We start from the raw sequence: 24,616 nt of genomic DNA, 5'->3' as shown, positions 1-24,616 counted from the left end.
TATGGATCCTATGTTTCAAAATAAAATTTTCTCCACTGATTAAATTCAATCGGTTTACTCATCATGACAAACATTACAACCATTGTGGATATCTGCCACTTTGGGGGCTCTTCAACTGATCCTGTCTCTATATTTGGAGAATTTTCATAATACGATGGAGCCTCTGAAGACCTGATGCTAGCAAGTATCCCGGTCCTCTAGCAGCTGGACACAGGCACAGAAAGTTTGAAATTAGCCCACAGGATGGTCTCACCTGAGACCTTGCATCTGGAGTGACGCAAAGCAACCACCATGGTTTAGAATTCATCCCACAGCATCCTGTGCCCTAGAATGGTGGTTCCCGTGGGTCAGCGTCTGACGTTCAGTGGCACCCCCGCTGGGCTGCTTCTTTGATGGGATCTTAGCTCAGCATCTCATTGCTCAGCTTTCTCTGGCTACTGCCCATTTCTAGACCCTGGTCCTTCCGTTTCTTCTGGAGCTAGCTGACATCTTTCTGATGCACTTATTTTTTGCTGTAGTCAATCAGACTTGGTTTCTGTTCTTCATAACAAGGAATCCTGACTGATGCACATGCAAAGCAACATGACTGTACCGCACGGAACTAACATTGCTCTACCTAGATCAAGAGACAGTGTTTCCATGAACCAGGGCAGCCTTAACTGGGTAAATGTACACTTTTTTTCCCCCACATTTTTCAAAGGAATTTATTAAGAAACAGGGGCGGGGGAAAGATATAAAGTGTACAATCAAAGGAATGAAAGAGTTTACAACACAGCTTCTTCAGGCCAGTGGCAACTAAGAAATATTTGCTGGGCCGACACCAAGGGTACAGAGGCTCCAATTCCATTTTCAATCTCATTTCTTTTGGCTGCTAACCCAACCAGCTCGAAACTTCCTCTGAAGAGAAGTCAGATTGCCTTCCCAAACCTCCCCAAACTACTTCCCAATTGCCTTTACAGCCCTTCTCTGCCTGGTCCCAGATTCCTCACCTAGGCTTTGGGTGAGGTCAGCCAGGCCCTGCTGAGCCTTCTCCATTCTTCCAGTCACTCTAAATCTATTTCTGTTCCCATCTGGATTCATGTAATTGAACTACATTCATGAACCAGTTGGGCTGGCTTGATCTGCTGCCTTTGGTCAAGTTACCTATTTTTCTAAGCCTACATCTGAACTTGATCCTTCTCCTGTGGGCAACAGCTTCTTGAGCAGTGTCTCACAGCTCCCTGCCCCAGTTAGTCCAAGGCTACTTTCTCCCCCAGACAGAACTCTGCACCTCCGTCCAACCTCCCACTTAACTTCCAGGTGGCTCTGCTGCTGCTGCTAAGTCGCTTCAGTCGTGTCCGACTGTGTGCGACCCCAGAGACGGCAGCCCACCAGGCTCCCCCGTCCCTGGGATTCTCCAGGCAGGAACACTGGAGTGGGTTGCCATTTCCTTCTCCAATGCATGAAAGTGAAAAGTGAAAGTGAAGTCGCTCAGTCGTGTCCGACTTGTCGAGACCTCATGGACTGCAGCCTACCAGGCTCCTCCGTCCATGGGATTTTCCAGGCAAGAGTTCTGGAGTGGGGCGCCATCGCCTTCTCCACCAGGTGGCTCTAGTTCTCAGCTAACGCATCTGGGTGGTGGTTTAGCCACTAAGTTGTGTCTTGACTCTTGAGGCCTCATGGACTGTAGCCCACCAGGCTCCTCTGTCCATAAAATTCCCTGGGCAAGAATACTGGAGTGGGTTGCCGTTGCCGTTGCCTTCTCCAACACTTTTTAAAAAAATTTGTTCATTTATTTTATATATTTGGCTACATCGGATGCTAGTTGTGGCAAAGCATGTGGAATCTTGGTTCCCCAGCCAGGGACTGAACCTGCCTCTCTTGCATTGCAAGGTGGACTCTTAACCACTGGACCACCAGGGAAGTCTTGCATGCTTACTTTTGAACTCCTAAAAGCATTCCAAGTAGTTTTCTCCTTTTCTCCATTTCCCACTTTAGGGATCCCACTGTGGATCCCTAAGGACTAGGAACTCTAGCCTGGAAACCACTAATATATTTGTATTTTCTCATCTTACAGATAAATGGAGAATTGAAATGACTTGCTCCATATGTCAAGCTGCAGAAGAACTTCCCAGGAAGGGTCACTAGCCGTTCATTCACTCACTATGCTTGGCCTGTGGGCATGAGTTTTCAAGGAACTCAGAGTCAGGCAGGAGAGATGGGTGATTTGAGTGAATGCAAAATCCTACCCTTCTGAGGAAGTACTTTGGGGAAAACAAAAAGGCTCAAATAATCTGGAAAATGGCACGTAAAGATGTTCAGAAGGACACATGTAGACGACGGTGAGAACAGAGGTGTATGCCTGGGGCTTCGGAAATTCAAGCCTGCTGGGTAGAAGCTGCAGGTATTATCTTCTGTTATGGACCAGATGAGAAGATCTGTCAGAACAGGGTAGAGTTCAATGGCAGAACCCAAGATAAAGTTTGGTAGAAGCTTCCTAAATCAGAGAGTGAAATCAATATATGGGGTGTTCTGCTTTAAGGATGTGTCATCAGAAGAGTTTGAGGGGCTTCCCTGGTAACTCAGATGGTAAAGAATCTGCCTGCAATGCAGGAGACCTGGGTTTAATCTCTGAGTTGGGAAGATCCCCTGGAGAAGGGCATGGCTACCCACTCCAGCATTCTTGCCTGGGAAATCCCATGGACAGAGAAGCCTGGCGGGCTTAAGTCCATGGGTCACAAAGAGTCAGACACTACTCAGTGACTAACACATACACACACACGCACAATCAAAAATGTCTGAATTTGCAAAATAGATTTTTGAGAAGATTATTCTCTTTTAAAAAGAATTCTCCATTTTAGAGACAGGAAGAGGTACCTATTTCCTGGGTTGCAGAGATTTTAGTTTGCTGATTTTTTCCAACAACATTTGAGGCAGAATTGTTATTCCCATCTCATGGATTAGAAACCAAGGCCCATATAGATTAAGTAACCAGTAAAGGTTACACAGCTTGTGAGATGCAGACCCTGACCTGGGTAGTTTCATTTTCTGGCTCCAAAGGCCCAGTGTTTCCCATTCTACCAGGCCGCCTCCCACAGAGAGCCTCAAAATAATGACACTTGAAACGCTTTTGGAAGGCACTTCTAATTGAAGAGACTCAATTTACAAAGATTAGATTTGCACACAATTTTGAGAACACATCCATCACACAAAGCATTATGCAACAGTGTAAGGATAAATAGCATGGATCCCATACAAAAAAAGAGGAAAATAATAGAGGAAGTGTGGTTAATTAATGCGGTAGGAACTGAAACAGAAGCAGAAGGAGCAGAAGAACATGCACTCCCGGAAAATGATACAATAAGCAGCTTCATTAGGAAGACAATTTATGGGGTAGGAGAGATAATAGCAAGAGAGGAAAATGTAAAAACAAATTAGCCTACTAGAAAACACTGATTTGAAAATATTTTACCATGATTGATTTGGAAGGAGCCTCTTGGAATCTGTGGAATTCCTGCTTTCAGAGATGTTTAAAAAAAATAGGTCAGCTTTTTGTCTCTGGGTTGGACAGCTTTAGGTGTGATCTCTTTAGGGAACAGGACCAGCTGGGTGTTTTCAAAGGCTCCCCTTTAGTTTATGATTCTAAGGTTCTGCTTATGGGCGCTTTCTGTGACTGTCTTTTTTTTTAAGCTGGTAACTCGGTGGCTTTATATTTTTCCCCTCTAAATTCCCTACAGGGCTTTAACTAAATCAGACCACATTTGGAGTCTTATGTCACGTTCTGGGCACCACATTTTAAAAGGGACAATGACCTGTTCTGCCTCCAAAGAATGAAAGCAAGACAAATGGGTGGAAGTTGCTCGGAGACAAATTCCAACTGAATACAAGAAAACCCTATCTCCTGCTATCAGAGCCCTCCGACAACTGAGCTGGCTGTATGTTCAGACAGTTTGCTCCCAGCAATTGGAAATGGTGAAGCAGAGGGTGTTTTAACAGCTGTCAAGTTGCTCTGGAAGAGATTGTTTTTTGGTTTTGTTTTTTTTTTTCCCCCACTAAGTTTCTTTTCAATTCTAACAGTGTGTGATTGATTGATCATGTAACTCTTCATATGTTTTGCCAAGTCGATAGCATCTTTTAAAGTTCTTGTCTTGATCATTAGACTCTTGTCTTCCCACCAGTGCGTGAGTGCATGCATGCATGCTAAGTCACTTCAGCCATGTCTGACTCTTTGAGACCCTATGGCCTGTAGTCCATCTGGCTCCCCTGTCCGTGGAATTCTCTAGGCAAGAATACTGGAGTGGGTTGTCATGCCCTCCTCCAGGGCATCTTCCAGACCCAGGGATTGAACCCATGTCTCTTATGTCTCCTGCAGTGGCAGGCAGGTTCTTTACTGCTAGTGCCACCTGGGAAGCCCGTCTTCCCACCAGAGGGGGGATAAAAAGCAAGTTGGTAAAAACAATATAGAAAGACTGTAACAGCCACAGTTTCAGGGTTTTATTGTCTGACGGTGCCTCTCTCCCTCCACTGGGAAAGCAGTGGCCACGAGGTGTCCTGTTGAGGATCACAGTGGAGGTCTGGAGGCCAACCAGGGCAATGATGACACCGCTGGCACCTCCAAAAGGTCCTTGGCAAGGTCCATGCACAGAAATGAGGGGAGCTGAGGCAGGGTGAGGCCACAGGCCTCTCAGATCCCCACCTTGGTTGGTGGCACCTGTGACTGTTGTAGCCACTTGTTCCGGGAAACAAACTCGCTCAGAAGGACAACGCAGATGGTGGAGTGTAGTTTATTACACCGGCGAGCCCAGGGCAGAGCCTCCTTTTAGCCAAGGACCCTGGCCAGCTTTTGTGAAAACCTTATATACCCTAAGTGTATAAGGTTCCCTGAAACTAGTCAGAACAAAAGGAAAAAGAAAGATACAATCAAAGTTAACCCATGATTCGTATGCCTTAAGCCTAGGTAGTTAACAGTGGACAATTATCAATAGGCCTGTGGTCATACCCCAATAAGCATAATAGAATGTATGATTCTATTCAGTCACACAGATAATTAGGGTATTCTTTTAGGCAACAGAGAGCCCTGGGGCTCTTCCTTCCGGGGGCCTGGTTTTCCAGATGATATCTCGTTTCTTTAGATACTGGGCATATAGCTCAAAGTCTACAGTCCGGCCCAAGATGGAGTCCTGCTTTCTGGATAGAGCCTGTTTTGTTTCCTCCTTCATGTCCATCCAGATATGTGATACCTTCCTCTCCCTACCTCCACCACACACCACCATCTTCAGTCCATCACCACATCCTGCCCACTTTCCACCCTTGTTCTGTCATCTGAATCTGAACCTGTGCCACACAGCTCCCTCCAATCTATCTCACACGAATCAGAACCCGTCCTGCCAGCCAAAACTTATGCCATCCAGTGGTGTCCCATTGCCTTGGGGAGAAAGCGTCTGAGCTTCGTCCCTACCTGTTCTGGCACTTGCGGACTTGTCCAGTTCAGTCTTACTGGGCTGGCCAAAAAGTTTGTTTGGGTTTTCCTGTACCATCACACAGGCAAACCCAAACAAACTTTTTGGCCAACCCAATACTTCGAGCCCTTCCCCCAGTCCCTGCTCCCTCAGTCTGGGCCACACGACCTTCCTGCCACCCCTGCGTTCTCCACCACGGGCCTCTGCCCTGCTCGTCTCTCTGCCTTGGAGACCACTCTTCCTGTTTTAACCATGCGTTCTGGGAAACAAACTCACTCGAAAGGACAATGCAGATGATGGAGTGCAGTTTATTACACCAGCGGGCCCAAGGCAGAGTCTCCTCTTAGCCAAGGACCCCGACCAGTTTTTCTGAAGACCTTATATACCCTAAGTGTACGTGTCCAAACCCACCTCCCCAAATTCCCTGAAACTAGTCTGAACAAAGGAAAACAAAGACACAATCAAAGTTAACCCATAATTCATATGCCTTAAGCCTAGGTAGTTCAGTTCAGTTCAATTCAGTCCAGTTCAGTCGCTCAGTTGTGTCCGACTCTTTGCGACCCCATGAATCGCAGCACGCCAGGCCTCCCTGTCCATCACCATCTCCCGGAGTTCACTCAAACTCATGTCCATCCGAGTTGGTGATGCCATCCAGCCATCTCATCCTCTGTTGTCTCCTTTTCCTCTTGCCCCCAATCCCTCCCAGCATCAGTCTTTTCCAATGAGTCAACTCTTCACATGAGGTGGCCAAAGTACTGGAGTTTCAGCTTTAGCATCAGTCCTTCCAAACAATACCCAGGACTGATCTCCTTTAGGATGGACTGGTTGGATCTCCTTGCAGTCCAAGGGACTCTCAAGGCTCTTCTCCAACACCACAGTTCAAAAGCATCAATTCTTTGGCGCTCAGCTTTCTTCACAGTCCAACTCTCACATCCATACATGACTACTGGAAAAACCATAGCCTTGACTAGACGGACCTTTGTTGGCAAAGTAATGTCTCTGCTTTTCAATATGCTATCTAGGTTGGTCATAACTTTTCTTTCAAGGAGTAAGTGTCTTTTAATTTTATGGCTGCAATCACCATCTGCAGTGATTTTGGAGCCCCCCAAAATAAAGTCTGACACTGTTTCCACTGTTTCCCCATCTATTTCCCATGAAGCAATGGGACCAGATGCCATGATCTTAGTTTTCTGAATGTTGAGCTTTAAGCCAACTTTTTCACTCTCCTCTTTCACTTTCACCAAGAGGCTCTTCAGTTCTTCTTCACTTTCTGCCATAAGGGTGGTGTCATCTGCATATCTGAGGTTATTGATATTTCTTCTGGCAATCTTGATTTCAGCTTGTGCTTCTTCCAGCACAGCATTTCTCATGATGTACTCTGCGTATAAGTTAAATAAGCAGGGTGACAATGTACAGCCTTGACGTACTCCTTTTCCTATTTGGAACTAGTCTGTTGTTCCATGTCCAGTTCTAACTGTTGCTTCCCAACCTGCATATAGGTTTCTCAAGAGGCAGGTCAGGTGGTCTGGTATTCCCATCTCTTTCAGAATTTTCCACAGTTTCTTGTGATCCACAAAGTCAAAGGCTTTGGCAGAGTCAATAAAGCAGAAATAGATGTTTTTTCTGCAACTCTCTTGCTTTTTCCATGATCCAGTGGATGTTGGCAATTTGATCTCTGGTTCCTCTGCCTTTTCTAAAACCAGCTTGAACATCTGGAAGTCCGCGGTTCACGAATTGCTGAAGCCTGGCTTGGAGAATTTTCAGCATTACTTTACTAGCATGTGAGATGAGTGCAACTGTGCGGTAGTTTGAGCATTCTTTGGCATTGCCTTTCTTTGGGATTGGAATGAAAACTGACCTTTTCCAGTCCCCTGGCCACTGCTGAGTTTTCCAAATTTGCTGGCATATTGAGTGCAGCACTTTCACAGCATCATCTCTCAGGATTTGGAATAGCTCAACTGGAATTCCATCACCTCCACTAGCTTTGTTCGTAGTGATGCTTTCTAAGGCCCACTTGACTTCACATTCCAGGATGTCTGGCTCTAGGTCAGTCATCATACCATCGTGATTATCTTGGTCGTGACAATCTTTCTGTACAGTTCTTCTGTGTATTCTTGCCACCTCTTCTTAATATCTTCTGCTTCTGTTAGGTCCATACCATTTCTGTCCTTTATCGAGCCCATCTTTGTGTGAAATGTTCCCTTGGTATCTCTAATTTTCTTGAAGAGATCTCTAGTGTTTCCCATTCTGTTATTTTCCTCTATTTCTCTGCATTGATTGCTGAGGAAGGCTTTCTTATCTCTTCTTGCTATTCTTTGGAACTGCATTCAGATGCTTATATCTTTCCTTTTCTCCTTTGCTTTTTGCTTTTCTTTTCACAGCTATTTGTAAGGCCTCCCCAGACAGCCATTTTGCTTTTTTGCATTTCTTTTCCATGGGGATGGTCTTGATCCCTGTCTCCTGTACAATGTCACGAACCTCATTCCATAGTTCATTAGGCACTCTATGTATCAGATCTAGGCCCTTAAATCTATTTCTCACTTCCACTGTATAATCATAAGGGATTTGATTTAGGTCATACCTGAATGGTCTAGTGGTTTTCCCTACTTTCTTCAATTTAAGTCTGAATTTGGCAATAAAGAGCTCATGATCTGAGCCACAGTCAGCTCCCGGTGTTGTTTTTGCTGACTGTATAGAGCTTCTCCATCTTTGGCTGCAAAGAATATAATCAATCTGATTTCAGTGTTGACCATCTGGTGATGTCCATGTGTAGAGTCTTCTCTTGTGTTGTTGGAAGAGGATGTTTGCTATGACCAGTGTGTTCTCTTGGCAAAACTCTATTAGCCTTTGCCCTGCTTCATTCTGTATTCCAAGGCCAAATTTGCTTGTTACTCTAGGTGTTTCTTGACTTCCTACTTTTGCATTCCAATCCCCTATAATGAAAAGGACATCTTTTTTTTGGTGTTAGTTGTAAAAGTTCTTGTAGGTCTTCATAGAACTGTTCAACTTCAGCTTCTTTGGTGTTACTGGTTGGGGCATAGACTTGGATTACTGTGATTTTGAATGCTTTGCCTTGGAAACGGAACAGAGATCATTCTGTCATTTTTGAGAGTGCATCTGAGTACTGCATTTAGGACTCTTTTGTTGACCATGATGGCTACTCCATTTCTTCTAAGGGATTCCTGCCCGCAGTAGTAGATATAATGGTCATCTGAGTTAAATTCATCCATTTCAGTCCATTTTAGTTCGCTGATTCCTAGAATGTCGACGTTCACTCTTGCCATCTCCTGTTTGACCACTTCCAATTTGCCTTGATTCATGGACCTGACATTCCAGGTTCCTATGCAATATTGCTCTTTACAGCATCGGACCTTGCTTCTATCACCAGTCACATCCACAACTGGGTGTTGTTTTTGCTTTGGCTCCATCCCTTCATTCTTTCTGAAGTTATTTCTCCACTGATCTCCAGTAGCATAGTGGGCATCTACTGACCTGGGGAGTTCCTCTTTCAGTATCCTATCATTTTGCCTTTTCATACTGTTCATGGGGTTCTCAAGGCAAGAATACTGAAGTGGTTTGCCATTCCCTTCTCCAGTGGACCACATTCTGTCAGACCTCTCCACCATGACCCACCCGTCTTGGGTAGCCCCACGGGCATGGCTTAGTTTCGTTGAATTAGACAAGGCTGTGGTCCTAGTGTGACTAGATTGACTAGTTTTCTGTAATTATGGTTTCAGTGTGTCTGCCTTCTGATGTCCTCTTGCAACACCTACCGTCTTACTTGGGTTTCTCTTACCTTGGGCGTGGGGTGTCTCTTCACGGCTGCTCCAGCAAAGTGCAGCTGCTGCTCCTTACCTTGGACGAGGAGTATCTCCTCACTGCCGCCCCTCCTGACTTTGAACGTGGAATAATTCCTCTCGGCCCTCCTGTGCCCGTGCAGCTGCCGCTCCTTGGATGTGGGGTTGCTCCTCTCAGCCGCCGCCCCAGATTTCGGGCATGGGGTAGCTCCTCCCAGCCACTGCCCCTGACCTCGGGGCGGGGTAGCTCCTCTCGGCCGCACTTGTGCGCTGTCACAGCCGCCTAGGTAGTTAACAGTGGACAATTATCAATAGGCCTGTGGTCATACCCCAATAAGCATAATAGAATTTATTATTCTATTTGGTAACACAGATAATTAGGGTATTCTTTTAGGCAATAGAGAGTCTAGGTATGAGCCCTGGGGCTCTTCCATCCAGGGGGCCTGGTTTTTCAGCTGGTATGTCATTTCTATAGATACTGGGCATATAGCTCAAAGTCAACAATCTGGCCCAAGATGGAGTCCTGCTTTCAAGATGGAGCCTGTTCTGTCTGTTTCCTCCTTCATTTCTCCCTCTTGATGCTCTTAACTCATAGTATGAGCATCATTCATAGGGATATATTGCACCCTGACTCTCCGACCTCCAATTTGGGAGAACATCAACCTTTGGGTTACAAAGTTCATAAGACATTGTAAAATTAAGGGCCCACAAAGCAGATCTATCAAGGCAACTATAACAATGGTAAATACAGTTTTCCACCAATCATGCTTCACCCAAGATAGGACCAAAGTCCAAAAAGGAAGATTATCATCAGACATAACTTTTACCTGACCTTTGATGTCATCTAGGGCGGCTGATATATATGGGAGAGGGCCTCCCATACACAATTTTGTATGGAGAAGAGCCATGTGGGGTCATCCTGAGTCTGAGCAGAGCCGTCGGAAACAAGTCCAGGCAGGAACAGTCAGTCTCTAAGATCCACTTGGAGAGTGTCTCTTTAAGTGTCCGGTTGGTTCCTTCCACCATCCCACAACATTCCACTGTAATTATAGCACAGGTCCCTCTTTGTACTGAAACTATGGTTAGTCTCAAGATGATACCAGCAAGTCCTTGTAGCAGTAGTTGATTGTAGAGCTTCATCTTTGTTTCTTCTTTAAGATGACCTTGGTTTCACGGGGATCAGTGGGGTCCTTTTGTGTAGTCTCCTCGGCGTCCTCCGTGTCTGCGTGGTATGCCCTCTTCACCTGCATGTGGAGGATCCAGGGAGTGAAACCTGCAACTTTAACTGCAGTAGGGCTGGTTCAGTTCAGTTCAGTTCAGTTCAGTCGCTCAGTTGTGTCTCACTCTTTGCGACCCCATGAATCGAGGCACGCCAGGCCTCCCTGTCCATCACCATCTCCCGGAGTTCACTCAAACTCACGTCCATCGAGTTAGTGATGCCATCCAGCCATCTCATCCTCTGTCGTCCCCTTTTCCTCCTGCCCCCAATCCCTCCCAGCATCAGAGTCTTTTCCAATGAGTCAACTCTTCACATAAGGTGGCCAAAGTACTGGAGTTTCAGCTTTAGCATCATTCCTTCCAAAGAACACCCAGGACTGATCTCCTTTAGAATGGACTGGTTGGATCTCCTTGCAGTCCAAGGGACTCTCAAGAGTCTTCTCCAGCACCACAGTTCAAAAACATCAATTCTTCAGCACTTAACTTTCTTCACAGTCCAACTCTCACATGCATACATGTAGGGCTGGTTAGAGCAACAGTATATGGACCCTTCCAATGTGGGGCCAAGAAGTCGTGTTTCCAGTCCTTGACCACACCTGATCCCTGGGCACAAATTCATGAATCTGTTCCCCAAGGGGGAACGGAACCCTTTCTTGTACAAACTTAGTTACCTAATTTACTACCTTACCCACTTGTTCCATCTGCTGTGAAATCTCATCTCCCCTTACCTGTTGTTGATACCTGTTTTATTATGGGAGGGGGCCTCCCATACACAGTTTTGTATGGAGAAGAACCATGTGGGGTCATCCTGAGTCTGAGCAGAGCCGTTGGAAACAAGTCCACCCAGGAACAGTCAGTCTCTAAGATCCACTTGGAGAGTGTCTCTCTAAGTGTCCAGTTGATTCCTTCCACCATCCCAGAACTCTGGGGCCTATATGCAATTTCCATTTGATGTTTAAAGTTTTGCTTACTTGTTATACTAAATCAGCTATGAAAGCCGGGCCATTGTCCGATCCAATGCTGGTAGGAAATCCAAATCTGGGAACCATCTCCCTAAGCAGGCACCAGGCTACTTTTGATGCTCTTTCAGTCCGGGTAGGAAAAGCTTCTACCCATCCCGAGAACATACATACTATGACCAGCAGGTAATTGTAGTGTCGGTGAGGTTTCATTTCAGTGAAGTCCACTTCCAGGTGTTCAAAGGGCAGCGTGCCTTTTACCTGAATCCCTGGAGGTTTCTGTCTGTGCCGAGAGGCAGCATTGACCTGTGAGCAGGCAGTGCAGTTCTGAGATTCTGTCCTTTTGACAGCTGGAGGGCCTGGATTAGAGCATATAGTTCGGCCATTTGAGCAGACCAGTGTGATGGCAGAGAGCTAGCCTCAACGATGGTTTCTTCCATGACTACTGCATACCCCGACAGTCATTGTCCTTGTTTCACCAGGCTGGTGCCCTAGGTGTACAGGGCCAAATATGGGTCTGGGATTGGCTGGTCTCTCAAGTCAGGTCTGCTGGCATATTTCCTTGCAATCATGTGAGGGCCCTCCTTCTCCCACAAGAAAGAGAGTGGCCAGATTCAGGGCCTGACAAGGCTCAGTAGTGACATGGGTGTTCTCACATAACAGTCCCTGGTATTGAGTAGTCTGGGATGTTGACAGCCATTTATAGGGGTCCCCTCGCAGGAGAGTGTTGATCTCATGCAGGATTTTTACAAACAAATCTTGGTTCAAAGTCAGCTTGGTTGCCTCCCGGACCAGTAAGGTAACTGCAGCGACTGCCCGTAAGCATCCCAGCCACCCAGTGGCAACATTGTCCAGCTGATTAAAGATAAGTCACTGGTCTGTCCCATGTCCCCATAGTCTGGGACAACACTCCCATAGCCAACTAGCAAGGTCTGGAAGGCCCAAGGCGGGTGCTGACGTAATTGTACCAGGTTTGAGTTCTATTACCAGTGGGACTTGTTTTGCAAGCCTGGGGATGGGGGGGTGGGGGTAGGGGAGTTGTCTTCTGCCCAGACCTCAGGCAATTGTTGAGTTAACTCTCTTCAGGGAATTGTTGAGTTAACTCTCTTCAGGGAATTTTTGAGTTAACTCTCTTTCTTGACTGTTTAGCCCATCTGGTTTCCCTTCTGGGAGACTGTGCAACCTCCATTCATCTTGAGGGGTTACTGAGAGGAAGAGTAAATAGGTGGTTGAGCCCACTCAAACAGTGGGTCTTTCGTGGGCGGAAAGGTCACTTGTGCCCCCAATTTAGACAGTAAGTCTCTTCCTAACAAAGGCGCTGGGCATTCAGGGATGTATAAAAATTCATGGGTCACTTGGTGTCCCCCTATGTGACATTTTCAGGGTAGGCTAGAGACACAAAGGCTGCATTTATCACCATGTGAGACCGAGCAGCCTCTGGCTGGGTCTATTGGCGTATAAAGGCTATAGGCCTCGCACAGTCTTTCGCAGAACTCAGAGGGTGATTCGCTTTCCCTTTGAATAACTTCAGAGGGTTTTGCAATACTTATAGCTTTCCGGGCCCCCATCTTGAGACCTTGTAAAATAGGATATCTCTCCAGGTGGCCCCTCCCTTCCTCTGTGTTACAGTCCCAGTTGGGCCTCTCATCGGGGATGGCTAGTTCTGCCCACCACTGTGGGTTTGCAGTCCCCTCAGGTGCCATTTCTCTTAACCATTTTCTGGCCTCAGTTAGGATCCTGTGTCTTTCCTCAGTGCTGAAAAGGGAGACTAGTAGTTGGAGTATGTCATCCTATACAGGGCGGTGGGTTCAAAAAATAGTCTCCATTAGCCTAATGATGGCTTGTGGCTCCCCCGAGTGTGGTGGAGCGCGTCTCTGCCAGTTTAATATATCCGTAGAGGAAAATGGCTGGTAATAATAGGCTACAGAGGGCTGATGGTAGTGCCCCACGCGTCCTGAACTGGAGGCTGTTGTAGCTCTCTGAGGGGCATCTATAGCGGGGTTTTTTCCCCCTGTTCCTTGGCGGAGCACAGCCTCTGTCTAATTGCTGTGTTTCTTCCCCCTTCCCATCAGTACCCACCGGGAGAGGTGGATACAGTCTAGGAGGTCCAGCTGAGGTGGAATCCTGGGGGCATTGACCAGAGGTCTCCATTGCTGGGATTGGAGTCTGCCGAAACGGTGGCTCTACGACCCCGGGGAGAGCTGGTGGAAGAGCAGTGGCTGCTGCAGGACTTCACCTGGCCCTGGATTGGGCAGTAAGGCGGCCTCCGGTCCTGGTGGAACACTGGGAGGCAGGCGCGTCATTGTCCAGTATGGGGGAGGGGTCAGGATATCCCTGTCCAAATCCTGTAGAATTTGCTTTTTTATCATCAGTCAATTTTTGTGCCATTAATATTTTTCCCTTTCCTTTCTGGATACAGAACCTTGTCCAAGTAGGAGGGTCTTGAGCTAACCCCAGCCATGAGTCAATATATGGATGTTGATCCAGGTGTCATGGCTCTCCTGTGACTACTGTATAGACTGCTTCCACTAGTTGTAAGTTCATGGTGTTCTCTGGCGGCCATCCTACTCCCACAGGGGGCCATTCGACCTCACAGAGTATGTGGAGGCGGTTAGGCTTCATCTTCACCCCATAGTCTTCTCCTAATCCCTTCTTTAAATTTTTAATCATGCACTCCAATACACTTGCCTTAGATTCACTTCCTCCCATCTTCCTTACCTTCTCGGACCTTCTTCTCCTTTTCCTTATCCTTCTGTCTACAAAGGTCTCAGTACCCTATGTACTTCTGATATTTCCACTCAATGACACTTAAATTGCCATTCTGCCTCCTTCCTAATTGGGGTGAGAAGAGCCTTACCTGCCAGATCCCAGAGGGAGAAGGGGGATCAGCATGTCTTTACCTGCCGGTCAGCACAGCTGAACCAGAACACCACGTGAGCCAAGACTGTTTCTCCCTTAACTTTTAAAGTCCATTCTGCCTTGGTGGCCTTGATCAGGTGCGGATGAAAATACAGATGGGTTAAATATTCCACGTCCCAGGCCATCTCTGGAAAAGCCAATTCGTACTCACTTATGTATCCCACTCCTTCTAGCCTGACAGTTCTGAGGGGGTCAAGAATTTCATAGCAGATGGGATGCCTCCTTGGGGTGGACAGAATACGAGCACACAAAAACCAAGTTTCTTCTCCTGAAAACCCCGTGGCAATTGCTTGGTAATAATTTTCCCCATGATGGCGTGGACACCACCTCCTAAATGACCTTCACAAAATTCCTTCCTAAGCCCTAACATGTTCGTCAACCTGTCTACCAAGCAATCATTGCCACCTGCCTATTCCAGGCTCCTGTGGGTCTGTGCCTCTTCTAGTCCCTCCCAGGGGGGTGATCAGGCCCCCTCTTCCACCCTGCCGGGTGGGTTCCTCCTCACCTGAGCACTCAGATCCCCTGCTGCCATCCACTACCTGCTAACATGAAAGGTCCGGGCATTGAGAAGCAGAATCCTTCCAGAAGGGCGAGGCGCCTTCCCCCTTCTAGAAGATTCAAGCTGCAAGGCCTCAGAGTAGTCCCAAATGGGACTTGTCTCTGAGGAGTTTCCCGGCCATGTACCAAATGTTGTAGCCATGCGTTCTGGGAAACAAACTCACTCAGAAGGACAATGCAGATAGTGGAGTGCAGTTTATTACACTGTGGGCCCAAGGCAGAGTCTCCTTTTAGCCAAGGACCCCGACCAGTTTTTCTGAAAACCTTATATACCCTAAGTGTATGTGTCCAAACCCACCTCCCCAAATTCTCTGAAACTAGTCTGAACAAAGGAAAAGAAAGATACAATCAAAGTTAACCCATGATTCATATGCCTTAAGCCTAGGCAGTTCAGTTCAGTTCAGTCGCTCAGCTGTGTCTGACTCTTTGCGACCCCATGAATTGAGGCACGCCAGGCCTCCCTGTCCATCACCATCTCCCGGAGTTCACTCAAACTCACGTCCATCGAGTTAGTGATGCCATCCAGCCATCTCATCCTCTGTCATCCCCTTTTCCTCCTGCCCCCAATCCCTCCCAGCATCAGAGTCTTTTCCAATGAGTCAACTCTTCACATAAGGTGGCCAAAGTACTGGAGTTTCAACTTTAGCATCATTCCTTCCAAAGAAATCCCAGGGCTGATCTCCTTTAGAATGGACTGGTTGGATCTCCTTGCAGTCCAAGGGATGCTCAAGAGTCTTCTCCAACACCACAGTTCAAAAGCATCAATTCTTTGGCGCTCAGCTTTCTTCACAGTCCAACTTTCACATCCATACATGACTACTGGAAAAACCATAGCCTTCACTAGATGGACCTTTGTTGGCAAAGTAATGTCTCTGCTTTTCAATATGCTATCTAGGTTGGTCATAACTTTTCTTTTAAGGAGTAAGCGTCTTTTAATTTCATGGCTGCAAACACCATCTGCAGTGATTTTGGAGCCCCCCAAAATAAAGTCTGACACTGTTTCCACTGTTTCCCCATCTATTTCCCATGAAGCTTAGTTACCTGATTTATTACCTTACCCAGTTGTTCCATCTGCTGTGAAATCTCATCTCCCCTTACCTGAGGCAAATTTGTTGACACCTGTTTTATTATGGGAGGGGCCTCCCATACACAATTTTGTATGGAGAAGAATCATGGGACTGTGGGGTCATCCTGAGTCTGAGCAGAGCCATCGGAAACAAGTCCACCCAGGAACAGTCAGTCTCTAAGATCCACTTGGAGAGTGTCTCTCTAAGTGTCCAGTTGGTTCCTTCCACCATCCCAGAACTCTGGGGCCTATATGCTGTATGTAATTTCCACTTGATGTTTAAAGTTTTGCTTACTTGTTATACTAAATCAGCTATGAAAGCCAAGCCATTATCCGATCCAATGCTGGTAGGAAATCCAAATCTAGGAACCATCTCCCTAAGCAGGCACCAGGCTACTTTTGATGCTCTTTCAGTCTGGGTAGGAAAAGCTTCTACCCAACCGGAGAATATACATACTATGACCAGCAGGTAATTGTAGTGTTGGTGAGGTTTCATTTCAGTGAAGTCCACTTCCAGGTGTTCAAAGGGCAGCGTGCCTTTTACCTGAATCCCTGGAGGTTTCTGTCTGTGCCGAGAGGCAGCATTGACTTGTGAGCAGGCAGTGACGTTCTGAGATTCTGTCCTTTTGACAGCTAGAGGACATTTCAGCTCCCTTAACCGCATTCCAAAAAGGGCTGAAGTGTGAGCCTGTTCTGTTTCCTCCTTCATTCCCACCTGCTTGGTTTAGGTAGGGCACCTGCCCTTCCTATCCCAGGTCAGTGGAGCTTTCTCAGGGAGGCCTCCCTGATTTTCCTGGTCCTCCCACTCTGGATCCATGGTCACAACGCCCATGCCTCTCCTTTCCAGCACATCTTCCCTTGGCAGCTGTCCCTTCATTCCTGGGGTGATCTGAGCCTCCTGTGAACCGCTGGTCTCTGGGAGGGCAGAATCACATCTGTGTGCTCAGCTGGCACTTCCTTGAATAAAGGAAGGGGGAGAAGAAGGTGATGAGGTGCTGTGTGCTTCCAGGGGCCTAAGGGCCATCTGGACATAGCACATGGTCATCAACGGGGTGCTCTCCAGTCCTTGAGGTCCCCACCCCACCCAACTCCCTCCAAACCTCTATAACCACCAAGTCAGGAAGTCCACTGTTTGGTTAAGCCCTGACCTCACACTTCAGCCCTTTTTGTAATACCGTTAAGGGAGGTGAAATGTCCTAATGCTTGAGTTTAGCTAAAAGTTTAATCTATTTCTAAAACACTCTCTCTAGCAAGAAATATTTGTGCTGCAAGAGAATGTGAGGCAGCCAGAGGAAGGAGACGTTGGAAAGATTTAGAAATGAAAAGGAATGACTTTTGACACATGCTGTTGGTGCCTCTTGCTCTTACCACTTGGGTTGCTGCTGTCTGAAGAGAGCTCCTTTGCCACATGTCAAACATCCCAGGCATCTGTCAGAAGCAAGCACAGTAAACTTTAGAAGCCTTCCCTGGTCCACCTGGGTAGAGTTGGACCTCTGACTTTGAAGAGGGAATTCATAGGGCCTGGCCTCCATCCTAGGCCTGTTCATGCTGATCATGCTTGGCCACCTCTCCAATGGACTCTGAGCTCTGTGTTTAGTGCCTGTGAAAACAACAACAGAAGGATAAGACTCCCTCCAGACAGGCCATAAATTTTTCTGTACCTATCTGAGTGTCACCTTGGGCTTATTGATTATTGGCCAATTGTTTAACTGTTTGAGCACATAATACGTGAATGATGGGGTTATTGGGATTGTATTTACCCTTCCTTTGTTTATGTAAGTCTCAAGGAATTTGGAGTGGTGGGTTCAGACACGAACACATGGGGTATAAAAGATTTTCACAAATGCTGGTCGGGGTCCTTGGCCAAGAGGAGACTCTGTCTTGGGCCCGGTGGTGTAATAAACTACACTCCACTATCTGCATTGTCCTTCTGAGTGAGTTTGTTTCCTGGAAGGCGTGGCTACAACAACTCCACTGGGGCACTGCCTCCAGATGTCCACCATGATTGCATCCATCACACAGTATTCCAAGGATTTGGGTATGTGTGATGTCTCTCTTATGGGGCCACAAACTCTCTGAGAACAGTGCCCTTGATGGCATAACCTTCTATCTCCAGTACCTGTCATAGAAGTTGGCGGGGTAAGTTAGGATTTCTGGTTGCAAGTTATAGAAATCAACTTGATCTCCCCACTTAGGCAAAACAGAAGTCACTCGTGCTTGGTCAGCCCACCCTGACCTTCATGTTGTTGTTAAGCTGCTCAGTCGTGTTGGACTCTTTGTGACCCTGTGGACTGTTGTCTAGCCTTTCAGGCTCCTTCCTCCATGGGATTTCCCAGGCAAGAATACTGGAGTGGGCTGCCATTTACTTCTCCAGGGGGTCTTCCCAACCAGGGATTGAACCGTGTTTCTTGTGTCTCCTTCATTGGTAAGGCAGATTCTTTACCACTGAGCCTCTCCATACTTCCTCCCAATTCTCAGAAACGGGCCAGTCTTGTGGGTGAGCTCTTCACAGAGAATACGCCAAGAAATGGGCACTACACACTGGATACTAAGCCTGGAAGGACAGAGGACCTGAAGCAGGGTAGGAAGAGTGGGAGGGGAGGGGGGCGGCCACACTGAAGACCAGCAACTTAGTTGGGGCCATTACAATGGTTCCAAATTCAGCTTAGGAGTCTCTCCTCCCACCTCTCACTCTTCTTCCTTTCCTCAGCCCCATCAGTTCATTAGACTCAGGAAAACAAGGGCACCACGCTCACCAGCCCAGCGCACGTGCCGGGCTGGGGCTGACCCACGAACCCTAGGTGTTGGATCCCACCAAAGTGCCTGTAAAGTTTGTGGATTGTGGGGCTAGACACCTCCTCCCTGCCAGCAGTTACTTCATTCTTTTCTCAACTTGTCCTTGCTTTTTAATTGCTCAATTTCTTCTCTTTGTTTTCCTAGTTAAAGGCTAACAAAGAATGAATTGAGTATTTCAGTCGTTTGTGGTCATCATTAATTTCATGGTCCTCTGAATTTATTAAGTCTTATTTCCCCTTCATAATCTCCTTTCCCCTGATATTTGTAAAAAGCACATCTTATTCTCCTTAATTGCTTTGGCTAGTGTGATCTAATTCTGATTTTTCACCACTCTTATCTTTTTCCCAGGAAGCTTTAACTGATGCAGAGTGTTCTCGTTTAATTCTCTCCCTTTTTCTCCACACATGGGAGTGTGTTTCTCTGTGACTCTCCTCAGTCTTTGGAGGAAGTTGCACTGATTGTATTTTGCTTCCCCTTTAGAAGTGCTGGGTGGCCTGGGCTTTAGTTATGGGTGGGCCCCCTCCTTTGCCACCTGTTTCTCCCCTGAAAACCATCCAGGTTTCTCCAGTTTTCCATCTGCAGCCAAAGTGCTTTTTGCCCCTCAGCTGCTGGTGGTTCTTCCCCTGGCTGTTTTGAGGCTAGTACAGAAAGCTATGCCTGGGGCAAAGCAGGAGAGGAAGCTGTGCAGTCAGATGGGCCGCCTATTAGCAGCTCGGGGCATGGACTGCTGGGGAAGCTAATGACTGAAAAGATGCTCCCCACCTAGCAGGGCCAGTGGCCGTGGATAATTAAGCGCTTGTTATCAGTGACAGTGAAACAGCATTCCTGATCTAAACGTCTACCTGAGTGTTGTCCATCTCTCATTTCTGAACTGCAGGCACCTCAGTTTTAAGTTTCTCAGGTGCGTTTTGCTCACGGCTCTCATTCAGCATCTATTTTGTTCTGCCTTGGCTTGTGGTCCGTCGTTTGCGTGTGTCCCAGATGACAAAACCTATCTCATCATCTCACCCCTTGGCAACGTAAACGTACTTGGATCCCATGGCCCTCGTGTCTATGAACACATTGCTTAACTTGTTCTAGAATTATCTCTGGCCTCCCCTCTCCCTCAGCCTCCACATGGAACAGCTCCCCAGTTTGCAGCTTTGTTGTGTACCTTTTCCTGTTTGCTGAGATGCCCTTGCTAAAGTCTCCCTGGTTGCAGCGCCCATAGTGGAAGCCACGCTGCACCGAAACCCCTTCTCTCAGCAGCCACTCTTGAGTTTGGGTCCTTTACCTGCAGCTCGCCCTGCACCAAGGGGAAGCTAACACCACCCACTGCTCTAGGAAGGGAGCTTGTGGTTCAGCCTAACCGAGTCAACGTGATTCCCTTCCCTGGTCATTCTCATTGATTTGGTGTGAGCACAGGACCCTGTTCAAACCAACAAGGCCAGAGAGGGCATCCTTCGAAGATTCTTTGGAACAAAATCTTCCTTACTTTTCTGAGCAAGCTGATGGGCCATAGGGGTTGGTGGCCATCGTTACCAGCCTGGGGAAGAGCCCAGCTGAAAATGAGGCCAGCAGAGGAGAGAACGGCACCAAGAGACACAGAAAGGCTATGAGTCTTGGTTCTAATATTTGAGCTCACGGGTCCAACTGTGTTGGATCACTCTAGACCTACAGTTGTTGTTTAGTCGCTAATTCATGTCTGACTCTTTTGCAACCCTATGGACTGTAGCCCACCAGGCTCCACTGTCCATGGGATTCTTCAGGCAAGAATACTGGAGTGGGTTGCCATTTCCTTCTTCCAGACCCAGGGGTCCAACCTGTGTCTCCTGCTTAGCAGGCAGATTCTTTACCACTGAGCCACGAGGGAAGCCTGCAGCATCCTATACCCTACATCCAAGCTGTAAACACATCCCACCGGCACTGCCTTTGAGTTACATCAATAATCCAGCCCCTCCTTGTGTGTCCACTGCTCCCTTCCCAGTCCTTAGGCTCAGGCCACTGCAACACCTGCACGCTGAACCCCCGCCTCCATCCCAGCCCTCGTGCACTATTCTCCACAAGGTAGCCTGAGTGATCCTGTTAAAACCATAGGTCAGATAATACCACTGCTCTGCTTAGAACCTTCTAAAAGCTCTCTGTTCAGATGCAAGAACTTTTTCTTGACTCACAGGCCTTGCAGGACCCTCCTGCTTCCCTCTGACCTCATCTCCCACCACTCCTGCTCTAGCTCGGCCCACTCCGTGCTCACTGGCCTTTGACTCCCGCCACAGGGTCTGTGCGCCCGCTGTCCCCGCTCCCTGGGACACCTTCCATCAGGCCTCTGCACAGTTTGCTCCCTCTTGCCTTTACAGCTCTGCTCACCCGCTGCCTTTCCAGTGAGGTCATCTCTGGCCAGTCCTCCCTAAAGTAGCCCTTCCTTGTCACCCTGTATCCCCTTGCCTTGCCTGATTTTTCCTTATATCACGCATCACTTCCTGAAAAATAACATATATTTGTGGCTATTATTGTCTGTATCTCCTCCTTGGCGTGCACATCCTATGAGAAACTTGGGGTGCTCAGTTTGCTGCTGTGCACCCAACTCTTAGAAAGGCAGCTGGCACAGAGCAGAGACTCAAAGTGTTGTCAACTTACTGACTGAATGAATGAATGAAGTAATCACTTCCCTATTATGAATAAGGCATTTTCATTTGACTTGATGCCACTTGTAGACAGAGAGTCCTAATACAGTGTTCAAGTAATAGTTGCTTAAAAACTGGACAAATACCTTAGCTTTGGTCAGAGTGTAAGTTGTCTTCAAATATTAATAATAACAATATCTGGCCTGCAACTACCCCTGTTAAGTCCCAAGTCAGTGTCGCATATGGTGCCCCTTGTGCAACACTTATACGTCGGTTTTGCAACACAAACGGGGCGAATCGTGTCCACCCCCCACATCACAGGCAGAGCGTGGTTCGGAGGTCGTGAGCAACAGAGCAGGGACCAGAGCCCACACTGCCTTGCTCCCAGCCACAGCTCTTGTCGGTTTTGCATTTCTGTCCTCGGATCTGCAGTTTCATAGCCTGACACTCCTCCACAGCCCCGGGGGAGTGCTCAGAGATTCTGGTCCATGCGGTCTCTATTTAGCTAACATTTCCAATTCCCTCTTCTCCGAGAGCCAATAAAACTGAATTTTTCCCGCATGAGATCGTGGGCTCTTCGGGGAAAAAGACAAGCAAGCATATGGTCTCGGGAAATCAAATCTGCCTTGTGAGATAAAAATTTTTCTCCCTGTAAGTCAGCCCATGTGTAACATTCCGTGCAGCTGCCTTTTATATGCTGGGGGGCGCGCGGACAGCAGGCGCGTGCTCCTGCTTGAGTGGCCGCAACACATGGCGAAAAATCCTTCCGCAGACCCTTCTCCTCTGGAGCGGTCCCCAATCCCCCACCCCCACCCCCCCACCCGCGATTCCCCACGGATGACATTAGCTCCCTTTTTAATTCCTTTCCCCTCGCTGCACACTCTGATGCTACTCCCCAACTCCCAGTGGATGTGTGGAGACTTATTCGGTTTCACGTGTAATAGATAAAACAGCAGGGGCTTCTAATAGGAAAACGTTTTCCAGGCTGCAAAAGGCTGCAGAAAACCACAAAGCTGCCAATATGGTTCAGAGTTTATTAATACATACTTGGCACAGTTTTGGCACCCGACACTGCCCCATTCCCCGTGGGGAGAGAGGAGGGGCTAATTATATGTTTATAGACACAGCCCACGGTGGAGAAGGACCAGGATGTAGCCCCCCTTTCCCCGGGAACTGTTCTTTTCTTTTGAACAGGTTTATTGATGTATGATTGATATGCAAAGAACTGCACATATTTAATGTACACGATTTGAAGAGTTTGGACATATGCAGAGATCCATGATGGCATGCTCATGGTAACAGACACTACAATCTAGGTAACAGACCTAACAACACCTCCCAATGTACGCTTGTGTCCCTTTGTTTGTCTGTCATAACAACACTCAACATGATGGTACAGCCACTGTGGAAAACAGGATGGAGATTCCTCAAAAAATTAAAAATAGAACTACTGTGTGATCCAGCAAGTCCCACTTCTGGGTTTATTCCCAAAGAAAATAAAAACACTGACTCAAAGAGATAGCTGCACGCTAAGTGCATGGCAGCATTATTTAGCATAGCCAAGACATGGAAGCAACCTGAATGGTAAACTGCTACAGAAAATAGATAATTCAGCCATAAGAAGGAGGAAATCCTGCCATTTGCGACAACATGGATGCACCTTGAGGGCATTATGCTAAGTGAGATAATTCAGAGAAAGACCAATACCGTATGCGCTCACTTAAATGTGGAATCTGAAAAAGTCAGACTCAAAGAGAGCAGAACAGTGGTTGCCAGGAGCTGGAAGTAGGGACAATGGAGATGTTAGTGTACAAACTTCTAGTCATGAAAGGAATACTTTCTGGGGAATCTGACATACAGCTTGGTGACTACAGTTGACAATACTGTATTATGTACATGAAAGCTGCTAAGAGTAGGTCTTCAATATTCTTACCACACACACACACACACATGCACACACAAAGATAATTAAGTGAGGGGTTGGAGCTGTTAACTAACTTTACTATGATAATTATTTCGCAACATTCCCTCTTGTATACCTTAAATTTATACGAGGTTATATGTCAAGTACTTCTCAGTAAAGCTCGGGAAAAAGAACACAGTGGTGAGATCTGCCCTCTTCACAAACGCTAAGGTGCACACTCCCCTATTGTGAACTGCAGGTGCTGTGTAGAAGAGCTCATCTTCAGACCTTACTTATCCGACCTAACCCGGAACTTCCCCCCCTGCTGAACAATGACTCCCCATCACCCCTTCCCTCGGCTCCTGGCGGCAGTGTGGTGTTCTCTGCTTCCGTGTGTGTGACTATTTTAGGTACCTCGAACAAATGGAATCAGACAGCCTTTGTCCTCCTGTAGCATAATGTCTGCTATTATCTATGTTGTCAAAATGGCAGGGTCTCCTTCTTTGTAAAGGATGAAAAATATTCCATTGTATGCATATACCACAATTCCTTTTTCCATTCATCTGCTGATGGACACTTGGCTTGTTTTCGTATATGGGTTGTTGTGAATCACACACTCCCAAGTGCATCAGAGCTTGATCTTTTAAAGGCCCAGAGACACACAGGCAGTAGACCTCTTTGCTAGAGCACAGTGTTAAATATAACTTGGGTCTTCATCCTTATTAAAAACTCATGTTGGGACTTCCTCAGTGGTCCAGTGGGTAAGATTCCGTGCTGCCAATGCAGGTGGCGGGGGTTCAATCCCTGGTTGGGGAACTATGGATAGATCCCACATGCTGCAACTCCGAGTTCATACGCAGCAACTAAAGATCTCACCTGCCACAACTAAGACCCAGCAGAGCCAAAAAGATAAATAAATATTTAACAAAACAAAACCCCAAAGCTCATGTCTACAGTTCTCCTGCTCCTGCCTTAAGGTTCATTGTGGTGGCATTTTACAAGGCTGCTGGTTTTTTTGAGATGCTTCCCATTAAGACATGGTTCCCATTAAGACATGGCACTCCTCCCCTGAAGTCTGAGCTCTGTGACTCCTTCAGCCATCTGAGTGGTGGGAATGATGTTCTGGGACTCCTGAGACTAGGTCATAAGAGGCCAGGGCCTTGTGCCCACTCCTCTCGGAGTGCTGGCTCTCTGGTGGCCCCTCGCTCTCAGAAGGAATCCCTCACACCGCCCCGGGAAGGGGCACGGGGGGTCCTCTGGCCGGCTGCTGCAGCCCCTCCCAGGGCAGGCTTCAGGCCCTGTTGGATCTGCCTCTTCCCAGGCCCAGCTCTCCCAGCATCCCTTCAAGTGGAGGCTCCA

This window comes from Bos javanicus, chromosome 3, assembly GCF_032452875.1.
Source record: "Bos javanicus breed banteng chromosome 3, ARS-OSU_banteng_1.0, whole genome shotgun sequence".
Taxonomy (NCBI): domain Eukaryota; kingdom Metazoa; phylum Chordata; class Mammalia; order Artiodactyla; family Bovidae; genus Bos; species Bos javanicus.
Note: the sequence above shows the minus strand (reverse complement) of the source record.